The sequence below is a fragment of the Ambystoma mexicanum genome, chromosome 6p (assembly GCF_040938575.1).
Source record: "Ambystoma mexicanum isolate Mex_15411 chromosome 6p, UKY_AmexF1_1, whole genome shotgun sequence".
In the NCBI taxonomy this organism is placed as follows: Eukaryota; Metazoa; Chordata; class Amphibia; order Caudata; family Ambystomatidae; genus Ambystoma; species Ambystoma mexicanum.
This window is the reverse complement of record NC_090935.1, coordinates 56,850,437-56,867,446: the sequence shown is the minus strand read 5'-3', so window position 1 is coordinate 56,867,446 and position 17,010 is coordinate 56,850,437. Positions and strand designations below refer to the sequence as shown.

Below are 17,010 nucleotides of genomic sequence, written 5' to 3'. Positions count from 1 at the left end.
CTCCTTCTACACCCAAGACTGGGTTCAAGAAATGTATCGACTGCGGTTCGAAGATGTCGATAACAGATCCTCGCCGCATTTGTCTTTGGTGCCTAGGTTCAGATTATCGAACCGGGGACTGTGGCTCCTGTCAGTCGATGACGGAAAAGGCCCATCGTGAGAGGAAAGGTAAACTGGCGGTAGGGCGGGATGCTTCTAAGGACTCTTTGAAGGCCTCGTCGAAAAGACATAAAAAATTGCCCGATTCGAAAGAATTGGAGCGTCTCAAAAAACACTCTAAGAGATCCCGATCTCGTAGTAGATCGAGGCGCTCTTCATCTTCCTCTTTTAAAAGAGTTAAAAGGAGACATAGATCGCCCTCATCATCATCCGATACATCGACCGAATTGGTACGATGCCCAACTAAATTGGATTCCCCAAGAAAATGGGAAGACTTTTGAAGAAATATGATGTCGGTCTTTGAGAATGCAGTCAGACCCCAGTTGCTCCATCGGACGACACAGGTAAATCAGGAACTACTGCAGTAAAACACATTAGTATGGGTGACAGTCGTAAGACTTGAGTCGACGCCAAGTCGTCGAGGAATCCTCGAGAGTCTAGTGTTTCTCCGACACTGCATAAAAAAAAGAAGTTGTCGAAAAACATCTGCAACTTCGTCGATGACTTCGGCACCGACAGCTTTGACATCGAAGCCTAAAGTGTCTTCGACGCCTTTGTCGTAGACTCCATCGGTGTCGTTGAAGATTCCTTCGATACCTTCGAAGGATCCTTCCATGACTTCGACGAAAACTCATGAACAAGACAGGAGATTTACTCCATTATCAAAATCAGACTTTTTTTAACTCTATGGGCCTCATTACACAGTAGGCGGTGGACCAAAGTGCTAATAGCTCCTTAGTCCATGCCGGTAAAGTACCGGCACCGCCTTGGTGGAAAGGGGAATAACCACCCTATTCCAAGGTTGGCGGGGCGGCAATTCCCCCTTCCACCATTGCCCTTCCCCATTCCCATTTTTGCCCCATAGGGCATAATGGGAATGGGGAAGGTGCTAATTACGGTACCGCAAATTTGCGGTACCGTAATTAGCACCAGGGTCCCTTAGCAGGTTGGTTTTTAACGCCTGCTAAAAGTAGGCGCTAAGGGACCTCGTAGTAAGGCGGTAAGGGTTAATGGTCACCGGTACCATTACCGGTGACCGTTAACCCTTACCGCCTTCCGTGTAATGAGGCCCTATGTCTTCGATATTTGAAGAAAGTTGCTCTGAAGATGAGGAGGTTTCTCCTTTTGGAGTGCAATATGGCACTAGACAAGTTCCAGAGGAACTAATAGACCCAGAATCTAAAATGAGAGACCTGTGTGAGACTCTTCACTCTGCTAGTAGCATTGATATGTCACCTGAGCTAGAGTTTGTGAGACCTGACCCTGCAGAACATGCAGATTCAGGGTACAGGAGTTTAATGAACAGAGTGGTGGAATATATGGGTTGGGGTAGAGCCTCACCCACCTTTGATCAGGATGACATGATGGACATTCTAGATCGGGGGCCCCCAGAGGATCCAGTTCTCCCCTTCCATAGGGCAGTTCAGAGAACAGTAGAAAGGAACTGGGAATCCCCTGACAACATTGCTGCAGTAAACAGTCATTTTCCTAAGAAGTATAGAACTTCTACTTCTGATCCTGAGTATTTGAACAGACATCCCACTCCAGAAAGTCTGGTTTTCAGGCTGCGACTACCTCAAGACAGACTGCATATGCAACCATCCCTCCGGATAGAGAGGATAAGAAGGTTGATGCTTGGGCCCGTAAAGTTTTTACTTCGGGTAGCATGGCCCTAAAGTCAACTAACGTCACCTGTACCCTGGCCAGGTTCACACATACCATGTGGGACTGCATTTCGGCGGCGGCTGAACATATTACGGAAGGCGAGGAAAGGGAAGGCTTCCTGAATATTGTCAAAGACGGGAAGGAGGCAATGGGGGAATATCTCCAGTCTAGACTGTCCACTGCTGAAAGTATCAGCAGGTCCACGGCTTCAAGCACAGTGCTACGCAGATTTGCGTGGTTGAGAAAGTCAGGTTTTGCACCAGCCGTGCAGGCCAGACTTCTCAACATGCTTTTTGATGGCTTGAGTCTGTTTGATAGTAAGGCTGATGAGCGCCTAGAAAGACTACAGACCTAAAAAACGGCAGCTAAATCCCTTAGTGCCTCCATGCAACAGCCTCGGAAACCCTATTCGGGCTCATCTTCTTGGAGGGGTTGTCCTTTTCGGTATAACTCCTCTTTTGGTAGAGGAAGAGGACAGGCCTTTCAAAGAGGCAAAATAAATGTCACTTGTAGTGGACGAGGAAAGACTGCAAAGCCATCCTCAGAAACGGCATCTTTACCCTTAGCCGCTCCTGCAGCCGTCTCCAAATCACTCTGAGGCCTTATCACATAAAACACCAGTGGGAGGCAGAATCTCTCAGCATCTGAAAGAATGGCTGGGCATTACTTCAGATGCTTGGGCACTGGGAACAGTAGCTCAAGGTTACTGCCTTCCCTTCCTAAAAAGGCCTCAGGATCATCCACCGGCAGCCAACTCTGCCAAATTCAGACCCGCTTCTGTTGCAGGAAATTGTAACCCTGCTAGAGAAAGGTGCTATAGAACATGTACCTGTAGCGTAGAGGAACAAGGGTTGGTACTCCCCTTATTTTCTCATCCCAAAGAAGGACAGAGGATTGAGACCCATCTTGGACTTAAGAAACTTGAACATGTTCCTCAGAAAGGACAAGTTCAAGATGGTAACCCTTTCTCAGATCCTTCAGGCTCTCCAACGCCAAGACTGGTTGGTATCATTGGACCTTCAGGATGCTTACTTTCATGTGCCAATCCATCTCAAGCACAGAAAGTACCTGAGGTTCGCGGTTGGCAGTTTTCACTATCAGTTTCGAGTTCTGCCATTCGGACTGACCTCCGCCCCGAGGGTTTTCACCAAGCTTATGGTGGGGGTGGCAGCGAGTCTCAAGAGAGGGGGATTCACGTCTACCCCTACCTGAACGATTGGTTGATCAGAGCATGTTCTCCCGAACAAGCTCAAAAACATCTGTCTATCACATGTCACTACCTTCACAATCTGGGCTTCTCCCTCAATAAGAAGTCCCACATGAACTCCAGTTTATCGGAGCAGTCTTGGACGCTTCCTCGGGCAGAGCCTTGCCTCCCGAGGTAAGAGCTCTACACATTCTGCAGATGGTAACAAAATTCCAGAAATCCCAGTATCTGCTGGCCTTCGATTTTCTGAGTTTGCTCGGCCTCATGGCATCCTGCATTTTTCTGGTGCCAGAGGCCAAATTGAGAATGAGATCCCTTCAATGGGCCCTCAGAACTCAGTGGTCCCAGTTCTCGGGGAGTATATTGGATCTTCTGCAAGTCCCGAGCGCAGTTGTTCAGGATCTACTAAGGTGGGCTTTCAACAACAACATCCTCAAAGGAGAATCTTTTTGGCAACCATGGCCGGAGATAACAGTAGTAACTGACGCCTCACTCACGGGGTGTGGAGCCCATACCAACGATCCAACAATCAGAGGTCGTTGGTCTCCATTGGAGTGCAAACTACATATCAACCTATTGTTGAAGCTGAGGGCAATGAGACCAGCGCTGAAGGCCTTCCTGCCCTCTGTACCGGGAAAGAAGGTCCTGATAATGACGGACAACACAGTGGCCATGTACTACCTCAACAAAAGAGGAGGTGTAGGATCAGTACCACTGTGCAGAGAGGCAATGCAGCTCTGGTTCTGGGCAATACGAGAAGGAATCTCTCTATTGGCTGTTCACCTAGCCGGAGAGCAGAACACGGCGGCAGACACTCTGAGCAGGCAGAGCACAGTCTCCCACGAGTGGGAGTTAGCTCAGGAAGTCCTTCTGGAGATCTTTGCCCTTTGGGGAACCCCTCAAGTGGATCTGTTCACGACCACAGTAAACCGGAAGTGCGAACAGTATTGCTCACGGTAATTTCCTCCAAGAGGAGCTCTAGGAGATGGGTTCGTGGTGGACTGGAAGTTTCCTCTACTGTACGCATTTCCTCCAGTCCCCGTGATTCCTCAAGTAATCAGGAGGTTGAGAAAGTTCAGAAAAACCATGATCCGACTTGCCCCGGATTGAGCCAGGAGGACGTGGTACCCGGACCTTCTGGACATGTCCATCTTGTAGCCGGTGAAGTGGCACAGCGAGTAGAGCGCTCCCTTTGACATCCGTGCAGATCTTGCTAACGCTGGTTCGAATCCTGGCAGGGTCAAACTCAGCCTTTCATCCTTCCGAGGTCGATAAATGAGCACCACACACTGTGGGTAATAATAAGCAGCGCTCAGATACCTGAGGGTTCGTAGCGCTATATAAATGCCAAATTATTATTATTATTATTATCTGTCCTCCAATACGTCTTCCGCAAAGAGAGGATCTTCTCTCGCAAGAGAAGGTTGTGTTCTCCATTAAGAGGTCAAAACACTCAACCTTCACGTATGGTTTCTGAGAGGTTAAGATACAAGGATTGGGATCTTCCGGATGACGTAATAGAAATTTTGCTTTCAGCCAAAAGGCCATCAACAAAATCCTTGTACCAGTGTCGTTGGAACAAATTCAGTAACTGGTGCATAGATAAGGATGTGGACCCTTTTCAATGTGGCACCCCAATGGAGCGTTCTTTGCTATTGCATCTAGCCAATCTGGGGCTCCAGATCGGAACAATTAAAGGATATCTTGCTGCGCCTTCCATTTTCAAGCGCTCCTCGGAAGAAGTTTCCTACTTCAAAATTCCATTAATCATTCAGTTCCTGAAAGGGCTTGCTAATGTATACCCACCAGTACCGTTTCATGTCCCAATTTGGGATTTAAATCTAGTACTTAAGTTTCTAACTTGTATACCATTTGAGCCTCTGCACTCCTGTCCATTGAGGCTTCTAATACTAAAAACTGTTCTTCTTGTGGCGTTAACATCAGCCAGCAGGGTTAGTGAACTACAGGCTCTCTCATGTAAACCCCCATATACTACGATTTACAAGGACAAGGTAGTTCTTAAAGTTAAACCATCTTTCTTACCAAAAGTAGTTTCTGACTTCCATTTGTCTCAAAAAGTCATATTACCAACATTCTATCCTCCTCCTCATTTGGGTAAAGAAGAGGACAGACTGCATAGACTGGACCCCAAAAGGGCTCTCAGTTTTTACATTTCAAGAATGTCAAAGTTATGCCAAGATGACCAACTTTTTGTAGGTTATACAGGTCATAAATTGGGATTAGCAGTGACAAAACAAACAATATCCCGCTGGATCATTCTGACTATAATTGAGTGCTACAGATTGGCGGGAAAAGACCCACCGGATGGGCTACGAGCCCATTCCACAAGGGGAATGGCTACTTCTGTGGCTTTGAAGAGGGGAGTCCCTGCAGCAGATATTTGTTCAGCTGCAACATGGGCATCAATACATACCTTCATCAAGCATTATTGCTTAGATGCCCCCTCCTCCAATGATGGTTTATTTGCCGAGGCGGTACTTCATTACGTCCATGAGAACAATAACTAGTACTCGCATCTCCAAATTTACCACTGCTATGGGAGTCTATCACAAGATGAGGAATACGTGGGAGGACACAATCCATTCGAAGAACAAGTTACTTACCAACTGTAACGTTCTTTCGACTGGATGTTCCTCCCACGTATTCCTCATCGACCCTCCCAGCCTACCCTGCAGTACAGTTTGTGTTTCTTAAACTTTCCTCTCACAAAGAGTCTCACTCTGGGTGTTCCTCAAAGTCTTCCTCGAAAAAACAACTGAAGCCAACGGGCGCGACACAAGCTATTTATACTAACAGTGATGTCGACATGGTATGGAGCCATCGAGGGACATCGACGCCACGACCTGGTGCACACCGCCCGCTGCCGAATCTTTTTTTTTGCAAAGCAGCGAAGCTGCTGAAAACGAATATCACAAGATGAGGAATACATGGGAGGAACATCCAGTCGTAAAAATGTTACAGTTGGTAAGTAACTTGTTCTTCTTGCCTCCCTTGATGCTCTACCCCCTGAATGCAATGACTCCTCAGTACTCACATCCCACTACCACCCGTGCCTACTCTCCACGCTAGATCACCATGCCCCTCTCAAAAATAAACCCCTCAAGGCCTCAAACCCCTGGTTCACAGACAAACTTGTCCCCCTTCATAGAAAGAGACGTGCCATTGAACATTCACACAAGAAACAACCCTCTGCGTCCACTGCCTCCCTCCATGCCACAGCCTGTAATGCTTGCAAAGCTTTCTTTTCCACCAAAGCCTCCTTCTATGAGAAAAGAATCACCAGTGCCATCTCTAATTCTAAGGAACTCTTCGCCATCCTGAGAGAGCTAGAAAATCCAGGTGTACCCATCTCTAAAAATAACGTAGACAAGGACTGGTGTACTACGATCCAAACTGACCTCTCCACTAAAATGAATTTGCTATGCACCAAAATAATTTCCAAGAAACCCTCACTAGATGCCAAAGCCCCCCTACAGTCCCTCCCCTCTCAACCAGTCAGCACAGACCCAATATCCAGACTAAGTGGCACCCCTGCTTCTCTTTCCACCCAGTCACCCAAGACATGGTCCTAGACACTATCCAGGTCCTCAATCCCGCAAATTTGAAGGGAGCCACTTGCCCTGCACATACCATTAAGCTCTGTGCACCCAGTCTTACCCCCATAATTAATGACTTTGTCAACGCTTCCTTTGAGACTTGTGAAGTACCTACCCATATCAAGGCAGCATGGGTCACCCCACTCCTAAATGAACCTTCTCTGGATCCTGCTGTACCCACTAACTACAGACCAATCACTACAGTACCTTTTTTGCTCATAATTCTTGACTGCATTGAATCCCAACAGTTCCTTGGACAACACTGTCTCCTCGGTTCCAGACAGTCAGGTTTCCGACCTAAACACAGTCCCGAAATGGACCTCCTTGACCTGAAATTACAGCTTGACAGTATCTGTGACAAAGGTAACCTAGCCATCTTGATCTTCTTAAACCTGTCAGCTGCTTTTGACTTAGTCGACAATGACCTCCTGTGCCAAAATCTCTCCTCCCTCTTTCACTTTTCGACTGAGGCAGTCCGATGGATCAAATCATTCCTTAGTGACCGTACCTCTAGAATTTTCATTCACTCCCACTCTGCTAATCCTATCCCAGTCTCTCCTGGTGTACCCCAAGGCTCCTGTCTCTCCCTCACACTCTACAACACTGATACCAAGCCCCTCTTTGACATCCTGGACTCTCTCGGTATACCAACTTTGCAGACGACACACAAATCCTCATCCCAATTTCTGGTGACCACACTGCAGACACAATGACCATCAACAATGTCTTCTGTACTATCCAGTGTTGGATCGCCACACAGAACCTCTGTCTCAATGACGAGAAGACAGAGTTTCTCATAGTAGGCTCTGCCCATTGCCTTAAATCTCTCGACCCCTCCTACTCCTCCTTCATCATCGACAAACTACCATCCCTGTACTCAAACATGCTAAAACCCTTGGAGTCTATCGTGATGCTGATCTATCCATGATTAGACACATCAATGAACTCGCCTCTTCATCTGGCCATACTAACAGGCTCATCTCTCATAGTAGACTGTTCCTAAGCCCTAATAACTGCCTTACTCTCCCAAATGCCTTAATTCTGAGCAAACTGGACTATTGCAATGTCCTGCTCAAAGGCACCTCTGCTGCCAACCTTGCTAAACTTCAACTTTTGCAAAATAAAGCCCTGCGCGCAGCCTTGGGCCTCCGTAAATCTGACCACTTCTCTGCCACACACTGAGAGGTTCGCTGACTATAGAGGATTTTTACATTTATTTCGGGACAGTGAATTAAGAAAAGATCAATTTACCCTGATCTGCTTACAAGAAACCTTGTTAATGTCGGATCCAGTATGCCAAGACTATTCCATGATGTTAAATCCAGCACTGAAGAATGCTTCTGGCCGCCCATTTTCTGCACTCTTGACAAGGATGAAAAATGTCCCTGGGTGGTGAGTGTTAACAACATATGATCCAAACGCTTTCGTGCAAGGAACCATGATTCAAATAACTTATGGAACTTTTACACCTAAAATGCATTAATTTTGTTGTTGAACGTCTACTGGAATCCTGCCAACATTTCTTCAACCAGCCTTATTACATCAGTTACTTCCCTGATTGATGATTTCATGCTTGAGCACCAGAATTTTGCCGTAATTATTTGTGGAGATTTGAATTAATCCTGGGTCCACTCAAATGGGATCATTAAAAAGTTAAATCAAGATCCCAAAGCCGGTCGAGGGAAAATCTGGGTCGTCGAGATGCTCAGTCGAAATTGTCAAATGTTAAACGGTCAAACCACTGGGGACACCCCGGCTCGCCCCACATGGCACCATGAAAATTCCCACAGAACTCTTAACTACATATGGACCTTGAGAGAATTTCTTCCAAATATCATTTCCCTGAAGGTCTTAAAAATGAAGAGCAGCGACCATAACGCTGCAAATATACGCTGGACAACCGCCATAGCAAGAACAAGTTATGTCAACACAACACCACTGGAGATATATCAGGGGTTAAACCGGTTGAAAATAAGGCACTCTAAGATCTCAAAGCTTACAACAGCCATGATCAACTGAAGTTTGGATGGAGAATGTCTTTGAATATACTCTACTAGCCCAATTTACCACCTCCCAAAGTGGATTTAGTGACAGCCATCAAAAACATATATATCCATTCAGCAAGCAAATTAAAGAGAAGAAACAAATATTAATAGAAGATCTTAAACTGCTGAAAAAATCATGCCCTGCAGCCATGCTCCAAGAAAAGAAAAGAAAAATAAAACAGAGATACCGAAATTGGATGGTTGCCTTTAAACATCACGGTGAGCAAGAACAAGCAGAACAAATGCTGAGATTTTTTTTTATTTTTTAAAACACTTTATTAAGTTTGCAATGAACAACAACAACTACCAATAAAGTAAACAATGTCTCACAGTAAAGCGTCACAACTTAATTTACAGAACAATATAAGCATCATACATCTTCAATCTGTCATAATAGCTTTATCCTGCGAAACATAACAGCAAACTGACAAGTATACATAAAACATCACAAGAGACAACACAAGTGGGGCGAAGAGAAAAAAAAAAGAAAAAAAACACCATCACCTCTGCCTTATCCCCCTTTCCTCCTCAGATGACATATCCACCAGATCAGCTCCACTGTCACATTAATCATAAAGAGCCAAAAATGGGCCCCATAACTTTCCTTTTCCTCACTTTTATCTTTATTTTCCGATGAAACCTTATCATACTGTGATAGAATATGCAACTCCGTTAACCACTCCTCGACATTAGACTTTTTCCTCTTTTTCCAAATTCTGAGAGTTAATTTAATTGCTACCATCACTGCCCTATCAATCCAATAAGTACATTTTCTAGAACGCACACATCTATTTTTATGTGACAATAGGACTATATTAGCTGCAGACCTTTCTAAGTTTATTCCATAAATCAGATCAATCCTGTCAATGACATCCCGCCAATACAATTGCACTCTCGGACATTCCCACAGTAAATGTAACAGGGTGCCTCTACCAATGTCACAGCACCAGCATAAATCACAAGATTGAAGACCCAATTTAAACATCTTAACCGGTGTCCAATATAGCCTTCCAATGATCTTCTGTCGAGTCAAGCGCAAACCCATGTCTGCTCCCAAATGTAAAGTCACCCTCAATATGTCACTAAATGCTGAGATTGATCTGAACCCGCAAGAGTTGTGAAATTTGGGCAATAATAAATGCTGGCTCAAGAAATCAGATAGCGAATACCTTAGTCGGAGTGAATGCCATCTCATGAGTAAATCGCTTTAAATAGGTCTTCAAAGCACCCACAGAGTCTAAATTCGAGCAATACATTGATCCAGCAGTACCTTGGAACTTCGATTACAACACATCAGATATTGAAGAGTCGATCAGAAAGTTAAAAAATGCGGGCGCACATGGTCCAGACGGCCTCACAAATCTGATACTAAAAAAGAACAAAACTCAATGGGCTGTCTTCATTGAAACATTATTCAGGCAAATAGCCGAGGCAAGACAAATTTCATCCTCATGGCAATCAGCGGTGGTTGTGCCTATATTCAAAAAGGGCCATCGTTCTGACCCAACAAACTAGCGTCCAATTGCCATGTTGGACGTTATCGGGAAGCTCAGGCATCGCCAATGGGCAAGTGAGGCGAGCATCCTTTACGAGAGACAGACAGGCTTCACGAGTGGAGTAGGTGTAGAGTTAAACCTAACCCTACTTAATCTCTTAAAACTAGAAGCACTAAAAAACAAAAAATCTCTTTTTCTGGCATTTGTCGACCTCCGTCAGGCATTTGATAGTGTGAAATGTACGACCTTGTGGAGAAAATTGGCAAATTGGAAATGGCCAGCTGACACCTTTCAGATGCTAATACAACTCTACACTAAGACGTCGATCAAAGTAAGATTGACCGCTAATGGAGATCTAACAGATGGCATCGTGAAAGAGAGAGGTCTCAAGCAAGGATGCCCACTGGCCGCCTTAATTTTCAAATTATATTTTGCTGACCTGCCGTTGGCACTAAGAAACTGTAACACCTTTCCGACTAAAATCAATGGTCATGGGATCAGCTATTTATCCTATGCAGGTGACATAGTGCTGATGGACTCCACACAAATTGGCCTACAACAGCTTTCAACAAATCTGGAGTCCTACTTAAAGATTAATAACATGGAGGTCAATGTAGACAAATCAAAGATTATATCTCTGGGATGCCATCCTGGTTCGAGAAATAAAGATTTCAAATGGTACATCAGTGGGAAACAACTGGAAGGAACTGAAGAATTGAGGTACCTTGAAATACTATTTAATAAATCTATAACAGAATGGGAGTATACTGAAGATTTGAAATTAAAAATGCCCAAACTCTCCTTACATGGGACGAAACTACATCAAGAGTTTGCTAAATTTACCTTTTTACCAGCCATCTTGTTCTATCGCCAAAAGGTGGTTGCCACAATCACTTTCGGCAGTGAGGCCGGCTTCAACATCGACTCTGAATCGTGAAAACTATTAGAAGGTCCATATTGGGGAAAAGTGTTGTGTCTTCCAAATAATGTTTCAATCAATGCAATACGGCAAGAGTTGGGACTTGAATCTCTCGCCGCATCCGAAAATCATTTGCTCTCTACCGAAAAATGATAGCTCCTGGATCGGCTGCTCCATATGCAATTCTGAAAAAACCAGCGCCAAGCCGTTTCAAGGTTTATTTGAAGATTGGTCAACAAAGATTTTGAAGAATCTTGACCATGTGGGAGCTACTCCCAAACTCTTAATAGACAATCATTGTGCCGTTAAACAGAAGGTGAGCATTACAGATTGGATTTCCACCATGAATAACAGACTAAAGCTAAAATCAAGTCTACCACACACTGGCGACGTCAATGCCGTAAACCAGGTACCTAAATATCTAAGATAATTTCCCTCACAATACCACTATGACCAGTTTTTGAGGTTACGCCTGAACATATTACCGACGAAAGAGATGTTATTTCTAAAACACGACAAGAGCACTATCGACAATTGCTGCCGGTTTTGTAAACGTGAATCCTTACAACATTTGGTGATAGAGTGTCATTCTTTAAAAGCTGAAAGAACATTGGCCTTGGGAATGTTTGTCCCTTTAACCAACAACATGGATAACTGATGGTCAGCATTACTTTGAGGAAGGAACCATATGCTGATGTGTGCCACAGTTCACTATTTATATAGTTTTCTAAAAGTGACGTGATTCTCTTAAAGACTGAAAGATTTTGAAATAATGAATGTTATGAAATTGGAAAGAAATATGAGAAGATTGTGAAATGCTTTGTAAGAAACTAACACAATAATAAAAGAAAAAAAAGCCTGTATTGACTTCAAAACACTTACCATTGCACATTGCTGCATTCACAACGAAGCACCTCTATACTTAATCAATTGCATCAGCAACAAACATCATGGTCGCTCCCTCTGCTCTTCAAAGCACCTCTCCTAAGAATCTGTGCTTCAGTCTTACCAGAGCAGGTGGTGTCAGCTTGAGCATCACAGCCCCAACTCTCCGGAACACTCTACCTGCTCATATCAGGAATGAACCATCTTACCCAGCTTTCAAGAGACTGCTGAAAACATGGCTGTTTAATAAATATGACTAATGTCTCACCTCTAACAATGACTATTGACTATGTGAGGTTCCTGCCATCTCTTCTTCATTGCCTGAATTGTCTTTATCCTCTCCTGACTCTGTACAAATGCAGTGATACCTGTGGGTCTGGGCGTTACACAAATGTACAAAATAAAAATGAAATATAAAAATAAAAGAGTAGGTCAAGGAAATGATTGGAGTGAAGGTGGGACTAGCTTTGAATCTGTTGGTTTTAGTTTTATTTGGTGGGTGATCAGTGGGATTTAATGAGAGACTGTTTAATACAGCCATAGCATCCTCTAGAGCCTTCCCAAAAAATACCTTTGTCAGAGTAGATACTTTCCAGTATAATATGAGGATACATGAGTTGGGATCCTGCTCTATCTTAACGTCTGTAGGATGCCCCTGTTACATCTCATTGCCACATTTCATCTCGCCTGTCCTCTTTGCCACATTTCATCTCGCATGTCCTCTTTGCTGGTGAGACTCAAGTCATTCTCACTGTTCATGGCTGGTCCGTTTGATTTGAGGCACTGAAGATCCTTGTAGTATAAACTGATCAAATGATGTGTGTCATTTTAATCCAATGGAGCAAAGAGACGACAGACATCATCTTCTTTGAGGGTCGTAATGCACGGAGGAGACTCACCCCAGAAACTCTCTTCGAAGCTCATCCCTCCAGCATCCACCTTCAGGTTTGACGACAAAATGATAAACCTCGAAGTATGGTTGGATGCAATTTATAAAAAATGGGCACCTGGTTAAGGCCTTGCTCTGCCCAGGTAGGTAAACGTTTAACCGAACACAATTGAGCAAGGTCATGAAAACCAGAGAAAACAATCACTAACTCCTGACAGTCAGTAAACACAGAATTAGGTGATATGACTGCTACTTTAATTCTTATTTAACATATAAGTAGCAAGTGTTACATTCACAGAAGGTGGACATAGGAAACTCAACAAAATACATGAAACATACATGGCGTGGTACATAAATAACAAGCCTGAGTACAAATTATCGGGTTAGAATTTCCAGCAATTACATTCTCTATGTCCCCTTGTATTTCCTACTTCTGCCTGAAGACGTGGATTCTCAGATTGCTTGCCAATGTGCAACCGTTTACGATCACGTAGGATTCCTCATGTGTACTAATTTCCCTGTCCTGGTGAAGGCCGACCTAGCGACAGCTACTCAAGGATAGCTCTGAGGCCAAAACACAGGTGTGTTGCTCCATCTCTCGCATTTTAAAACATTTTCACCATCACACACTTGCACACCTTGTACCACGATTACACTGCCATTACTCATGTTATCCCCTACAAAGGAACATAGAGAGTGTAATTGCTGGAAATTCTAATCCAATAATTTGTACTAGTGTTTGTTATTTATGTACCACGCCATTTATGTTTCATGTATTTTGTTGAATTTCCTATGTCCACCTTACGTGTATGTAACACTTGCTACTTATATGTTAAATAAGAATTAAAGTAGCAGTCATATCAACAAATGTTGTGTTTACTGACTGTCAGGAGTTAAGGGCCTCATTACGACCCTGGCGGTAAGGGGTTTACGCCAGCGTTAGCTGCGCCGACCCCTTACCGCCAATTACGAGGTCCCCTAGCGCCATGGCGCTTTTAACACCTGCTTTTAGCAGGTGTTAAAATCCATGGCGCTAAGGGACCATGGAGTTAATTACGCCACCGTAATTTACGGTGGCGTAATTAACGCCTTCCCCACTCCCATTATGCCCTATGGGGCAAAAATGGGAATGGGGAAGGGTAAATGGGGATTGGGGACTTACCGCCCCGCCAAGGTCGGAATGGGGCGGTAAGTCCGCCAACCACCATGGCGTAAACGTAGTTTACGCCATGGTGGTAAAGTCACGGCCCAGGCGGTAACTTACCGCCTGGGTCGTAATGAGGCCCTTAGTGTTTGTTTTCTCTGGGTTTTCATGACCTTGCTAAATTGTGTTCGATTAAACGTATGGTTGGATGCTACATTTCTCTTAAAAGCATCAGCCTGGCCTTCTGTAACAACAGAGCATTTTGAACTACACAGATTAAAACTTATTTTTCTGTTTGTTCCTCATTAGTGGAGAACCTCACAAAGTGTAGCATTTGAATTGGTCATTCAAACAGAAAACGCCTGCTCTAGGCTAATATGGGTGAAACAGAAGCAAGGCCATCTGTGGGTGCTTAAAAGCCTGGCTGCATTGGCCCCATTTGTGCAAAAATCAAACTATAATTTGGCTTCATCACCCACACCTTTCAGGGATATGGAAGATGGCCACATCCAGGAAGCTATACCAGTTGACTCTGATGGACAATATCTTGCTGTTAGGAGGTGGATAAAACTCTAGCACTTTGAAAAACCTTTCTGTTCCAGCACTATTCCTGGGAGGAAGGGATAGGACACAGGTAGTTGATACTTCAGATTGTTTCCCTTCACCTGGGACCTATTGATGAAACCTAAATGACCCCAATGCACAAACATCAAAAGATGTTTAAAAGACGAAGGAGCCAATGATAGACATTAGAGACAGACATTAGAGAGGAGGTGTTGAAGAGCCCTGGATGAAAAGCATTCTTCAGCTATGAAAAGTGTTAGACCGGTCAGCTGCGATCAGAAATATTGAGTTTGTCATCCTACGCCACCGTTTATGGGAGCATCTGGGAACAACCTCTTTGTTCATACTGTGTTGAACACTACAAATAAGGATCTGCTCCTTTCTATCCAAATATCATGAGAGATTCTCAAACGGTTAAAATCGAATACAGAGCCTCTTTCAGTAAAGTTACTTAAACACCCAAATAGTTTACGGTGTATGGCGTACACATGTGGATAAAATATACAGCACCGTGGAGCAGCGCAAGGGCTCATATCTAACCTTTGAATGGATAGGGAACAACTATTGACTGCATTTTCACTAGAATTGATGGGAGAAGCTTCATGACAGCCTATAAGACCACATTGCTGACGTCACCTCCTCTGCTCGCCACAACGCACACCTGCCCTTGAAATAGTTAAGAGATGCCCCATGCCAGCTCTTTGTATGGATAGAAGGCGCATCATCCCTGGTCTTTAAATGGATGAGATTCTTCATGCCTGACCTTTGAATAGAGATGAGATGCTGCATACTTGCTCTTTGAATGGATAGGAAGTGCTTCAATCCCACCCTTTGACTGATCGGATAGGAGGCAAATCACAGCTGCCCAAGAATGGTCAAGGTAGGACACAATTCAGGAAAGAAATGTTTCTTTAATGGGTGAAACGACCCCTCATGGGCCATATTGCGCAGGCAGGAGCTGCGTTTGATAGTGTCATGTCCTCTCTCTATTGCTATTCACTGTAGGACACAAAGGACCTGTCCCCTTTCCATTCCTGTTGTGGGTTGCAGTCCACCATGAAAGTAAAAGGCGGTGTTACAGCCTTGCGTGCCAGTTTTGAGTTTTTCATTAAAGAAGTTAGACCTACGGTCCTGGATCCCGTGTTTCTTTTGATGCATCATTGTATTTCACTTTGTTTCATTATGTCCATTGGTGCGGATCTGACAGATAGCTGAAGGCTCATTCTACATAAAGAAATAAGTAACATTACCAAACGTCAATGATGTCAGCAATGGATGGATTCCTCAAAGGCTGAGAGGTTCCTATTAGCCAGCTAGGAAGAGTCTTCATGTACAAAGAGAAATGGCAGATTAGAATCCTTAATATTTACATAACTTCTATGCTGATTTTACAGCTACCAGCTGTGTTTTGTAATTTCCCATTAGATTGCTTCATCGTGAAAAGTCCCAGTGACCTCTGCCCTTTGAGAGGATCCAAGATAGTGCAGGTCTTGTGGGAATAGCAGACCCTGGTGCCTGGTCTGCACCTTAGTATTAGGCCCTTCCGAAGGTAAAAGTGTGTCCATTTTGCACTTTGATTCACACCTACCTATACACTGGGTGCATAGTGCCCAATGCACATGTAATACGGGCTGAACCAGGAGGTCTCCCTTGATAGTTCTGTTCCTCCCAATTCACTGTGCTGCAGCAACCATGATGACATTTTGGATGCACAGAGACTGTGAAATAGTGGTAGTAAGGCAGTGCCATAGAACTGGCCCTGGAAATTTGTGATTGCAGTGTATTAACTTGATTACATCTAATATTCTGTAAAGAGTTGTCGGCCCTTATAGATGAATTTCCAACTACATCCCAGAGATGCAGGGAGCACTTAGCAACTCCTCCAGATGAACCTCTTGGCTGTTACAAGCCCTTTATCCAAGGTTCTTACCTTTGATTCGGCCGGTGATGTAGAGGAAGCCGTCCTGGTCAAGCCTGCCAATATCCCCGCAATGCAGCCAACCTTCCTCATCTAAGGCCTCCTTTGTCTTCTCCTCCATGTCCAGGTAGCCCATGAAGACGTGTCTTCCCCAGAAGCAGGGCTCCCCATTGCCATCCTTATCAGGCTTATGGATTTTCGTCTTACACCCCAAGACTGTCTTGCCACAGCTGTGAAGATACAACACAGAAACAATCAGCTTGGGCAACCATAGATCTAATGGTGTGTTAAATTGACTGGTAACAGGCTCTTAGCAACAATGTACTTGGGGTTCCCAAACTTTCAATCCACACCATAGACTCTTCAAGGAGGCCACTTCAAAGTCCTTGAAATGACCCAATCTAGATCTTGAAAGGTTAGTCCCAAGTCTTCTTAATTACATTTCACAAAACAAGTGTCAGTGAATAACTAGAGATATTAGGGTCAGATAATATGTGACTGT

General features: G+C 44.2%; 1 protein-coding gene and 1 pseudogene across 1 annotated transcript in view; one reads left to right on the top strand and one right to left on the bottom strand.

The window, feature by feature from the left end:
- LOC138511205 (uncharacterized) overlaps window positions 1-17,010 on the top strand; it is a 761,242-nt gene that overhangs the window by 63,777 nt on the left and 680,455 nt on the right. The gene's annotated exons all lie outside the window — the stretch shown is intronic.
- The window catches only part of LOC138510660 (long-chain-fatty-acid--CoA ligase ACSBG2-like), a 502,504-nt pseudogene that overhangs the window by 90,719 nt on the left and 394,775 nt on the right, over window positions 1-17,010 (bottom strand).